At 37.7% G+C, this 12,696-nt stretch overlaps 1 protein-coding gene and 1 long non-coding RNA gene across 8 annotated transcripts in view; one reads left to right on the forward strand and one right to left on the reverse strand.

Moving 5' to 3' along the window:
- The window catches only part of Task6 (TWIK-related acid-sensitive K[+] channel 6), a 91,243-nt gene that overhangs the window by 7,974 nt on the left and 70,573 nt on the right, over positions 1 to 12,696 (forward strand). The window lies entirely within an intron of this gene.
- LOC141451848 (uncharacterized) lies at positions 1,537 to 5,307 on the reverse strand. Of its 2 annotated transcripts, none has more exons than XR_012457146.1 (3): positions 4,039 to 5,307; positions 3,632 to 3,914; positions 1,537 to 3,226 (listed from the first exon to the last, which is right to left on the reverse strand). It is a non-coding gene; the product is annotated as an uncharacterized lncRNA (long non-coding RNA). The 2 variants fall into 2 exon arrangements; XR_012457147.1 differs by having other exon boundaries at positions 1,537 to 1,979; positions 4,039 to 5,306.

Here is a 12,696-nt window from a genome sequence, read left to right on the forward strand (position 1 = left end):
AAGTTGCTAACACCTTCATTAAGGAAAATAGGAAAGTGAATGAATCACTGGTGTAACCAGGAAAGTTTGTCCTGTTCTAAGTTTGCAATCTGCTGTGGTAGGAGGTCGTTCCACCAGATTTTCTTCGGTGCATTTAACATTCCAAAATGTTTCCAGCTAACTCCAGGGAAATTAGTTAACTATTAATTCTCTATTTATGGAATCTTATCCACGTGCTGGAGAAAGTTCTAACTTGGTATACTGATACCAAGCGACACTGGTCGCCAATCTGTACAGCGACTTCTAAGATTGATTTTTCAATGTTTGTTCGCGCGATTATCATTAATCGCAACAAAATGATTTTCTTGAAACTGCGATTCTGGAAAAAAAAGTTGCTTTTTAAATAAAACGCAAACTTCCGTTTGTTCCACTTTAAGGTCTACTGGGTCTAAAATCTTGTTCCATTTTAGGCGCAAAACACATTGAAATGAGCATTAGTCATAATTTCAATTAGATTTTCAGGATTTTTTCGAGAATGGCTCCATTGTTTTCTCCTGCTGGTGGTTGAAGACCGATCCTCTGGAGCTGGAACTCTTCTTGGCAGGTGATTCAGAGGTGCTCTTTGTGTGGGGATACGAGTCACCAGTCGAACACTGTGTCCTCTTAAGATCATGCGAACGAGGTTGAGTTCTATAAAGTAAAGTATAGTAATCGCCCAATTTTTCAGGCGGGGCTTTACGTCCAACTACCAATTAGGTGTCGTAGACGAAAGCGACTAGCTTAACATACTTTACTGTAAATTTCTTTTATTAACCATTAAATAAAATCCAAGGCCTAAGACCGGGAATCAAACCCAGTACCACAATACATATTAACTTTACTGGTCTCGCCTCTAACCGCTCGGCTACCGTGTTGGTTGAGCTATATATCTTGCTAGAACAGGAAGCTCTCGCCCCCCCGAGTAGCTGCTTGGACCAAGAGGATGAATATGATTAACGAGAGTGTTCAATCCCGAGCACAAATTATCGCCAATAAATCACCAAAAAAACCTAACCTATCTGTGTCTTCTACTAGAATGCCTGCCGAAGTTGAGACCAGTTCAAGCATTTTTAAGTTAAAGGGTCTCCCATTTTAGAAAATGCGATATTAGAGACGCAGCCGGTGTTGACAATTGTCGATGATTGTAATTAGGAAAACTAAAAGTAGCAAAGCAAATATTGTATCTGACTGTAGGTCTAAACATAGCAATATTGATCACTGACTACCTAATTTCTTGGTACTGAACCCCTTTATGTAGGAAGGATCCTTACCTTTCTTTTTAATTCCTTGTATACCAGTTTGGGACAGCAATAAGGCCAACTCCTAAATATAGTAACACGGCCGCTCTGTTCCTATTAGAATTTTATTTTAGTTACAAAAAAAAAAAGAGAGAGAAAATGTAAAACACTTCGTACTGTTTCTGCTCTGCGGTAGGTTACAGTTAGGTTTCCCTGATATTGCAGTGCCGCCATTCCCTCTTATTTTATTTTCCACAATAAAGAAAACATGAATTTATTCTTTCCTTTATTTTTTTGTTTGAATAAATTACACTCTGTTTTGTTTTTACAATTTTTATTTCATTTATTTTTACTTTAACTTTCTCTAACAAGGTAAGAAAAGCATTGCGAAAAGTGTTACAGATCGTGATCAAACTTCGAGTTTTCCGAAAACCTCTGTTTCAAGGTTCTTGGAGCCCAAAAAGTGGTTTTGGGAAATGGCGTGCGGGGGGGGGACCAAATAATTTAAAAAAATAAATAAATCAGAAAGCAGAATTTTTTTTTATTTTCATAAATGAACAACATGGCTGATTTTATTTGCCTAGAACTCATGTTTTTTTAGTATCCCTGACCAGTTTTCTGCTTTGCATTCATCATCAGAGATTTAATCAGTTTGGCAAAGAGAATTTTACTTCAACTCTGTTTCCGTTTCACACTGCCTGTGCAAGTCTTCTTGTATTCGACCTATTTACACAAAAATACCAAAAATTGTAGCCGACACAAAACTTCATGTTGTGACATGTCAACGAAATATCGCATCTTCACCAACTCTTTGTCTAGTGAAGGCTGAAGATATATGATATCAAGAGGGCGCCCCCCCCCTAAACACAAACACCACATTAGAACAGTTAAAATTTTATGCAAATTCCAACAGCCAAATCCAGATATTCTTGACGGCCACTTCACTAAGAGTGGTAGCACCCCCATCAGCTGTGGCACGAAGTGTGCAAAGAAGAAGAAGAAGAAGAAGAAAAAAAACTGAAGTGGCAACAATGAAGGAGGTAATATTTAAGTGAGATTGAAAGATAGGTAGGTAGGGCCTAGAGGACATGATAAGGATAACCACTTCAACCGCTAAGTATGTTCCTCAACTTCTTTGTATTACCATGGCCACTTCAATAACCTCAACAGATCGATTATTCTATCTATTAGTACAACAGGTGAGCAAGAGTAAACAATACTAGTCTTCTTGATTGAACTGTTAGCAACACGTGGAGGTTCTCAGTACCGTAGCGTGGTTATTTCATTAGGGTATGCTACTTCATTTGGAAGTTTCCTTAAATATTGAATCCATCCTAGCATGTTAATGGTACATTATAGTTAAATGGCACTTTAGAAAGAAGCTTAAACCCACCTCGCCGCCAGAACAGCTTAAGAAAGCATTTTTTCAGGGGAATTTAAAGGAAATCGTGGGAACCGTTAGCGGAAAGATCCCAAAAAGCCGAAAAATCATTTTATGTTTGGCCCTTTCTGTTGGCAGATTTTGTCCCAGAACTTATTGTCCTATCTAATAGTTGAAGTTAAAATAAATATCAAATTTGGGCCATCTGCAATTTTTAGTTTTTGATTTCATTTTTACCGCCCACTGCGCAAACGCAGACTGATTTCTGAAACCATTTTTTCGGACTCGAAATGCTTAAAAAAAAAAAAAAACGATCTCCAGCACGATCACATTACCCTCTTTCCTAGGAGTAAGAGAAAGTAAACATGTTATCGTGCCAAGTTAGTATCCTCTAGAAGCTGGGCTGGGATCCCTTTTTTTCTAGACGGAAATTGTTTATAAGCGAAATAACCTCTCCAAGCAGCTAGGGCATTGATTAAGACTTAATGGCCTGAATTCCTTTCATTAATCACTGCTCTCTCAGACCTTGCGCTACCTTTAGCCCTTACTGAAGAAAGTGTATTCGGCCGTCCTCGGTGATTTTCGCTCCCTTTTGACCAAAATTGGCAACACTTTGTTAATTTAATTAAATACGTTTAGCAAGCTAAGTCTTACAAGCCGCATTTTGGCAACTTCTCGGCTTGGTGGTGAATAGCGTTGTCGTTTTGTACAGAAAATGCATTTATTTGTTTACATAGCCTACTTTTAGTTCAGTGCACTTCGCTCAACTATCCACCATTGACCGAAGCAATCCCCAAAATGCGATTCTGGAAGATTGCCAAAAATTTCTTAAGATTTGAGGGTAAGTGGGAGTCTCTGAGGCTAGAATTTGGACACATGTGATGATGAGGGTTACATCACTCTGTTCCCCCACTGTCCTATTTCATCCTATTTCTTGTAAGTTCATAGTTTACTACAATAAAATTATTGATCATAAAATAGTCCATCTAATTACCTTTCAATTTAATGACTGATGTCGCTTTTTCAAGCCAGTAGAAAAGCAATATTATCCGTTTTCCAGCACTACAAAAAAGTTTAAAAAAAGAATTATAACTAACATGGAATACTAGCGCAATGATAATGTTTTATAATAGCTCTTCATTGAAATCGGATTCGCTCCATTGCTCCATCAGTCCGGAGAATTGTAGCGGCAGGCTGCAGAGAGCAACTAACCAGCAGGCAGGAGATGAGTATTTCCAATCCTACTTTCCAAGAAGAGTCCTTTTAGTAGAATTTTCCTGAAAAAATGTTCTAATTAAAAGTTGTAACTCTAAAAGGATACAAGTGATGCATCGAGTTTAAAGGAAATCCGTTTTCAGGAATATTTCAAAAAGTTGAAAGAGGGAAAAGAAAAATACATACAGCAAAAAATGGTTGAAAGCTTTCCATCGATAAGTTACTGACAGATTCCATCGGGATACCTGATCTTGAGCTTCTTGCCCGGTACTTCTCTTACTATACCGGTATCATCGTTCGCAACGATCATATCGTTTTCAACACAGAGTTCCAGCCGAAAATATGCGCTTCAGGGTTCCCCAAAATCACCATTTTTTTTTTTTTTTTTAGCGGATTTTATGTTTAGATTTGTGGGGCGTGGCTTAACTGGGCGATAAAAGCCCTAAGGGCATTCAAAACATATTTTTACCTTCATGAAATGATTTTTGGTTTTCTTTCTTAGTTCGTAATCACTCTACTCACATTGAATCCGTAACTTCTGATTGAATTTTTGTCCTGGGAGACTGGATTAAGGGAAGATGTTCCTCTTAAGTAACGTTACATTATTATGTGCTGTTCTTCATCTAACATTTATTACGAATGATTGAATGTCTCGTTGCAATTCTGAGTTGCAAAACCTCCCGTACTGCATTACATTTTCACTTATCAGGGATTTTTTCGAACTCACTTCTACAACTTTTCAAAATTTCGAATTTTCATTGGTGAAACTTGTTTTAAGGGTCATTTCCAAAGGTGATTGGTTAGAAGGTAGGTTTCCCTTGTGGGCACTTCATTAAGATTAAATTTTCAAATTTAGAATTTGAAGAAAAACTATTTGTATAAGCTTTGGACTGTGGTAAGAGAAAATGTTGGCTGGTTTTGACTCTTTGTTTTCCTGACTGAGGCGACCTCAAACGGCTGTTTCAGACGAAAACTCATTGCAGGAAGTTTAGACACGATCGCAATCTTCTACTTACGAGAGTGTGAAGAAAATAAGCCCAACGGAGAATGTTCAGGTACCATTTTGTAGAGTTTTCCAACGAGCCACTTCTCTGTCTCTGCATATCCACAATAGGCTCGTTCCAGTCTCGCTCGCCCAGTAAGGGAATCAGGAAACACTTTTCTCATGAAAATTGTATTAGGTTTAGTTAAACGTACACAAAGATTCCAGTGAGGGCGGCTAACAACAAAAGCACAAATGGTGGACTAAATAAACAGTCCACAATATCAACGTCACCGTGTGCAACCCGACTAAAGGTTATACCTTTTAAATTTACAGTGTTGTAAATACTACAGTAAATGTTGTACAATGTTAGAGTTTAAAATTGCACGGCCGAAAAAGAACAATTATTTGGGATTTGTACTAAATTAATTTATTAGCAGAATTAGCTGTTCACGTAACAGCTGTTTACTGCAGTCCACATTAATTTACTACTGGGGCACAAGAATTTAATCAACAAATGCCATCTTGCTTCGGAAAGGCGCGTTTTAAGGTCCACTTAATTCGAAAAAGCGGTTTAAATTATGTAGCACTTTTACTATGCGAGGGGCCAGCAGGACTTGAAAACAATTTCGACTAAGTGGCTCGATCTAGGGAGCACAATCCTCCTCCTGGAAGTGCTGCTTTACTTTATCTAACAAATTTGTCCATTCCCCCCCATTTTATTTTGGAATTAATTTTATTTAGATCGATTTCTGAGTGTGAAATGGATGTCAAACTGATGAATACTTGACTTGCTCTTTATTATGCTACTTGAGAATGTTTTTTTGTAAACTTGAGTTAGAGATTACTGCCAATGGATTTGCCAAACCTGAATAGTTGTGTATCTACGTCAACTAATTCTGCTCCATGAGCTCTACGGGAACTGTGCGATGAATGAGAAGTTACAGCGTGATTGTGTCGTTCAGGCGGCCGTGATACCTTCATGTATGCTAAGATTCCTGAAATGGTGCGTAATTTCATTTTGGAATTGTGTGTCCTAATTTAATCTGTAACAGACTTGTAAGACTTGGCTTATTGATGCCAAAATCAGAAATGGAAGGAACATGAAATTAATTGATGACGGTGCCAGCGAGAAATGAGTCTTGCCGAGCAATCCAGCTCGGATAATGCGAGGTAAACGATGCTAGGAGGTGTGTTGATTACCTAGCAGAAATAATTGATGAGGTAACGTCCAACAGGTGCGGTCATTATTCTGCCAGGTACCTCATCCCTCGTTGCCCAATGTATAACCCAACAATAACCTTTCCATTTCCACTTCTACATTCTTAATGCAGTATGCTCCTCTAAACCTCCACCAACAACTGATACTAAACCTTCTCTGGCTAATATTCCTGGACCCTCATCCAATTTTTATCATCCAGAAATATCTGTATAGTATTTTGGTACAAAACGCACCCAGCATACCCTCCAGCACAAAGCCTCGCTAAGGTAGGCTTATGTTCTAAGTAACACAGATTCAGCCAGAACCAACTGGCTGTGACTTCCTTTCTCTTGCAACTCTGGATATTCTCTTTTTCAGAGAATCTTTTATTTTAGGTCGTAAGAGAAATTTTCGGCTGTAAGTTAAATTGTTCTGATGCCTGTCAGTTGAATCGGTTATTGCAGAAACAACTCATGTTACAAAATCACGACTTTTCAGGTGACTGCAGAAACAACTCATGTTACAAAATCACGACTTTTCAGGTGACTGCAGAAACAACTCATGTTACAAAATCACGACTTTTCAGGTGACTGCAGAAACAACTCATGTTACAAAATCACGACTTTTCAGGTGACTGCAGAAACAACTCATGTTACAAAATCACGACTTTTCAGGTGACTGCAGAAACAACTCATGTTACAAAATCACGACTTTTCAGGTGACTGCAGAAACAACTCATGTTACAAAATCACGACTTTTCAGGTGACTGCAGAAACAACTCATGTTACAAAATCACGACTTTTCAGGTAACTGCAGAAACAACTCATGTTACAAAATCACGACTTTTCAGGTAACTGCAGAAACAACTCATGTTACAAAATCACGACTTTTCAGGTAACTGCAGAAACAACTCATGTTACAAAATCACGACTTTTCAGGTAACTGCAGAAACAACTCATGTTACAAAATCACGACTTCTCAGGTGACTGCAGAAACAACTCATGTTACAAAATCACGACTTTTCAGGTGACTGCAGAAACAACTCATGTTACAAAATCACGACTTTTCAGGTGACTGCAGAAACAACACTTGTGCAGCATATGAGTTCTTTCTGTACTAAATGAAATATTTACGCGGCCGTTAAGACTGTTTAAACTACTGCAGATGTGTTATTTCTGCACTAAAATGTGCGATAAGGCTCAAATTATGAAATAACGTAAAAAAAAATAAATGGCTGTAATGTCACATGTGTTTTTTCTGCAATAACCGATTCAGTTGTATTGTAAAATTTTTAATAATTTTACCATTACAATAACAACAACACTTACAACTTACAATTTACGGCTTACAACTTACAATTTACAGCTTACAACTTTCAATTTACAACTTATCACTTACAACTTACAATAATTAGAGAAAGTGAAACATACGAGAAGAAAAGTAAAAGAAGATACGTAAAGAAGCAGAACCATTACGAATCTTATCACATCTTCAATAAATGCAGCGTGTTCTACCTAATGTGGATGTAGCCATCTGTTTCCTTGTGTTCAGCGGTCTAAATTATCACCTACATTCTAAGTTTCTGTTGACATCCAATTGCACTTATATCTTACGAACGCCTTGAACTTTGGCTTTTATTAATGCAAGAACTATTGTACATTGTACAACCTGCAAAATATCTTCTGAAACATCGACTCTTAGTTAACGAGTAAGATCTTTAGAATGAGGTCAGCGAGCTGTAGTAGGGTGGGTGGGCGACCTTGAGCCGACAACCTTATTGGCTACTGAATAGATACATAGTTATGAAGAACAAATAAAGGTTCAACTATATCTAATTGTGGGAATGCACACCAATTTTTTGGTTCTGAAATAAATTTTACTCCGAAACCCCCTTCCCCTTTTTTTGCACACCGGAAAACATATTTTCCCGTCTCATAAAGAAGAGTGATTTAATTGATTCTAGCAAATAACTTTCTGGCCGCCACAGTCGGGAGGCAGAGAACGCGTAATGGAGGCGAACAAACAAACAAAGAAGGAAAGTTTTTATGATCAATTGTGGTTAGTTTAGTGGATGGCGTGAAGGGCACAGGGTGACGTAGGTGTCTGTAAAGTGGACCACCAGGGGGTAGCACTGACGCGCACAGCACACGGCGCTGTGTAGCCAGCCAGTTTTAGTTGCACAAACCATTATCAGTGTCACAATAAAACTTTTATTGTGGGTAATAAAAAATCTTTTTATTTTTATCTTCAATCTCTTACAGGTACATTACGACATTATCTACATATATATCTAACCCCTATATAAAATATAAAACTCTGCTATACGGATCGATATTGAAGGGACATCAAATTCACCACTAACTCGCATTAAACTTGCAGCCATCTTGGAGTGGAGAGTTCCTTTTATATTCTTTAATTCTTCTACTTATTTCCTTCCGTTTGTTTTGAAATCATGTTGGCATAAATTTAAACAGCCTTCTGTATCCACTGATAAGTGCAATAATAACTGAACACCACACAGTGTGGAGAAGCTGCCATCTGGTACGACTCTTAAGAGATAACGCTCGCTTAGAACCTTAAAGTTCTAGTCCGCAGATCCAAAATCTGTCTTATATTAGAGAAAGACGGGTCTGATTGTTTGTCTTATCTGGAGAGTTATAAGTACCTTTTAAACAGTTCATTACTTAAGGATTCCAGAAGTTTCAGGCGGAGTCCCTTTCTCAATGTACTTTGCTAGGTACTTTCCCTGAATTTAAAACGAAAAGGAGTGTTTTTAAGGTAAGTCTGGGAACTGTTATGCCTGCGGATAGAAGATATTATAAGAGAATGAATTAAACAACTGAATCAAACTTAACCTACATGACTTGACAAATGGCAGCTATTGTAATCATATCAGTATAACCACAACAAATGATAACCTCTGAAAATTGCAACCTTCTTTGCCTTCTGAGCTACTGAAGAAGACTCAATCTGGCCTACAGATTGGCCTGTTAGTCTTTCAAATCCTCAATAACTGAATTCCAAATATAAACAATAATTATTAGAGCAGTGAAAGTAGTTCAGCAATAAATAAAACAAATCAGAAAAATCTTAATCGATTTAGTTCAAGTAGGAACATAGTTGAATCAAAAGTCTCTAAAACCAAACTGTTGAATCAACCTCTGATAATGGAAGAAGAGTTGTAACCGTCTTTTGTTAACCCGTGTAGTATCCCACCTCAGCCTCACGCTGATGTGGTCCGCCAAAGATAATAAATCGTTGCGGTAGTCATTAGGAAATCTCGATCTGTTGCAGTGGGCTATCAGAAGCTCCGGGTGGTTCAGCCCGAATTTGGCCCAGAAAGAGACCGACGAAATGAGCTCGAAACAAACAGCGACGCTGACACCGGCAACTTTCCTACTTGTGTGTGTGCATTATGCATGAATTCCAAGTGTTCCATTATATTCATGTTTTCTGACAAATTTCAGCATTATGATTCGCCAATTCTAAGTTATTTATTTAATATCAGAATACGAGCGTGCCAACTGAATCCATATTATTATTCCTGTAAATATAATTAATATTCCGAACACCAGATAGCACCCTAATTCATTATTCATGCAGAGACCTTGTCGCTGGTCCTTCCAAGGGAACATTGAAATTATTTTATAACCCTCAGGGAAAATATATATTTGTATTTGCCCGTTGAATAAAGTATCATTATTTGTACCTTTAAAGTGTATTTTCTCGCATTAAATACTAAAGGCCAACACCTAGATATTGAAACATTTATCTGCTAAAACTTGAAGATAATTAGGGAATTCAGTGAGCTGCGTTTCTCAAATTAGTGCTACCAGGCATTGCGATAAATCAATGGCTGCAAAAACGTGCAAATTGCGTTCAGACGACGAGCCTGTCTTACCCTATTTAGTGTGTATCACTCACAGTATAGTGTATGATATAAGCATAGTTAAAGTCTAATTCCCAATACTAAATAGACGAGTTTGAACCATTTTGATGATAAATGAAAATCTAAGAAGTAGAAAAAAACATGCTGATGTGGCGGATCAAATCAGGACATTGCAGTACGAGGCAGCAAATCAGCCAAGAAGTTGTCAACTAACCGTCTAATGGCAGATAATCATACTAGTTTTCACACCAGAGATTAGATTACGTCAACTTTTATTTATATAAACAATAATTTATAACCTTCGATATAAGCGTTTTGGTTTTTGATTAAAAACATGGATGTGATTTTACGCGGCCTCTAGGAAACCACGACTCTCTAATTAGAGCATATAGTAAAATTATTAATAGTTGGCGTAGTCAAGCGGGCAGGATGTGGTACGAGCGAGCGCCCAGTGTTGCCAACACTGCCGCCTACACACACATAGTTGGTAACTCTTATATTTCCCTCTTTCCCCGTTTCACTCTGCTAGTGTTTGCATTTGCGTGCGCCCGACGGTAGTCTATTTGCCGCCTTCACTCTTAACCCGATCCTTTGCCTTCTTGTTACGAGATTCTAAAGTCCAATTCTCTTTGTCAGTCTTACCAACCTAGTTAGTGTACACTTACTAAAATTACCTCTTTTATTTTTTATTTTTTTGTTTGTTCCCGTTTCGAGGTAGCTCTTATTTAGAAAGTCTTTTAAACCCTATTTTATTCTTAAACCTTTCTGGAACACCAACAGAACTGAATCGTCCAACACACTTATTGTTCTCTTTTCTCCTCCTAGTTCTTTATTTTCTTCTTTTTATATTTCTAGTTGGTAACATGTGGGTCTCGTTAATCTTTGAGATTCAGTGGCAATTCTACTTTCTACTCCAAATTATCCCCGGAAATAACTACTTTGAGGTTCCCTGAAGTAGATCAAGTGGTTTGGCAAAAGATGGGCTAAAGGCAAGACCCGGAAAGTTAAGATGTATGGTGGTATTGGGTTCGATTCCCAGATCTAGACTTTAAGATTTTATGTAGTGTTAATAACGTTCAAGATTTTAATAGTAAATTATGCTCCTAGTCGTCGGTGTCCACGACACCTATTTTAAAAGTAGGTATTATTACTTTCTATTTTTCCACGCGTTCTGTGATTCTTTGAGGCTTACATCTGCAACTCCCCCACTAAGCTCGCAGCTTTAATACTGCTACTAACCAATATTAACTACTTTCATATTCCTCCTATTCGAAACTACTTTGTGTATTATTCGTCTGAACACAGTGAGTGCGTGTCCAATCTTCTACAAAATGGATGTCCTCTATCTGGAAGAATTGCTTTCACAGTAATGATATTATTATGGGGCAAGCATGTTCTCATGCTTAACTGAGTCATGCAACACTCCAGTCATGTTAGTTAATAATCTAACAGCGTTTATTCTATTTTTGAACTGGGCATTTCTTTTATTCCTGTTACTCTAGAACAGTGCTTCTTAAACTATGGATAGCGACTCCTCGGGGGTCGCCGAAATATATTCTGAACTGATAAATTAATTCACTTATTAAAATTTTAGTCACAAATAAACAGAAAAAAAAAACAAGTTTTTTTGGTTAACTTCTGTAACTCGCGAACGTTCAGCAAGTAGTGGGGATATATGTTGTAGTGATCCTATCAAAGATACTAAGCAAATGAAGTATAAGTTTGTCGTTCTGTGACAGTACATGTTCGATCCTCGAAGGGATGTGCGGCCCCCCGGCCTAGAATTTGTCTTTTGGCGCTGATGGCGCACCATTGCCCAGTTGGCAGAACTGGAGAAGAGGAAGGAGAGGAGGCTCCAGCTTGTGCCTGGGAGCTCGAGCCAGTTGCCCTTGGGCACTCAATAGAGCTAGGAGTGTCGAATGACTTTATGGCAGTAGTGTTTAAGTTTGACTGGGCCGCCATGTTGGCTTCTTTCCGGTCAGGTCTTAAAAACCTCGTGCACGTTTCTTTGTGTTAAAATTCAATACTGAATTGGTCATGACCATGATTATGTTGTCTTTCAACCACCTGTAAAAGATATATACATATATATATATATATATGTTTATTTATTGTAACTATAGGACATTTGTTCCTATATTATACTGTCTGGTATATTGAAATTATTATTAAATCAAGTGCAGTGTCTGGCAGTACAGAAATCAATTATAGACATTTGTCCATCATGTATTATACTGTCTGGTGTATTAAAACAATTGTTAAGTCAGGTGTCCCTTTGAGCGTTATATTTGTTTATACGAGAGACATTGCCCTTCATTACTTTTGCGTTGTATCTGTCTGTTTTCTTGTACCTCAATTGGTATTACCTTGTAAATGACTGTAAAATAATAATCTTTTCTTTTAATAAAATAATATATTTTAGTATTTGTGTCAAAGGTGTTCTGAGTGTTGGTGGCGTCCCCCACCCTTCCCAACCATAAATATTAGTTTATCATAATTCTCCTTTTCCAGTCTGCTCTCCCAATTTCTGCTTTTAATGCCCTTTTGTCTATCTAATCCCCCCCTCCTTCCAGTCTTTTTCAGTACACTTTTCAATGGAGTTTAGGTTTCGCCCAATTGCACAGTGTCCGTTAATCTTTCATGGCAAATGTTAATGGCTATGAAGTTCTACGTTTCGTACAAATTAAAAACATCCTTGCTCATTTAAGATTTATTTTAGTTGAATCTGTGCTCTAAAATGGATAAGTGGTTAATCTAGATTTAATCAAGCTA

The sequence above is a fragment of the Rhodnius prolixus genome, unplaced genomic scaffold (assembly GCF_049639745.1).
Source record: "Rhodnius prolixus isolate KJV_2025 unplaced genomic scaffold, Rpr scaffold_14, whole genome shotgun sequence".
In the NCBI taxonomy this organism is placed as follows: domain Eukaryota; kingdom Metazoa; phylum Arthropoda; class Insecta; order Hemiptera; family Reduviidae; genus Rhodnius; species Rhodnius prolixus.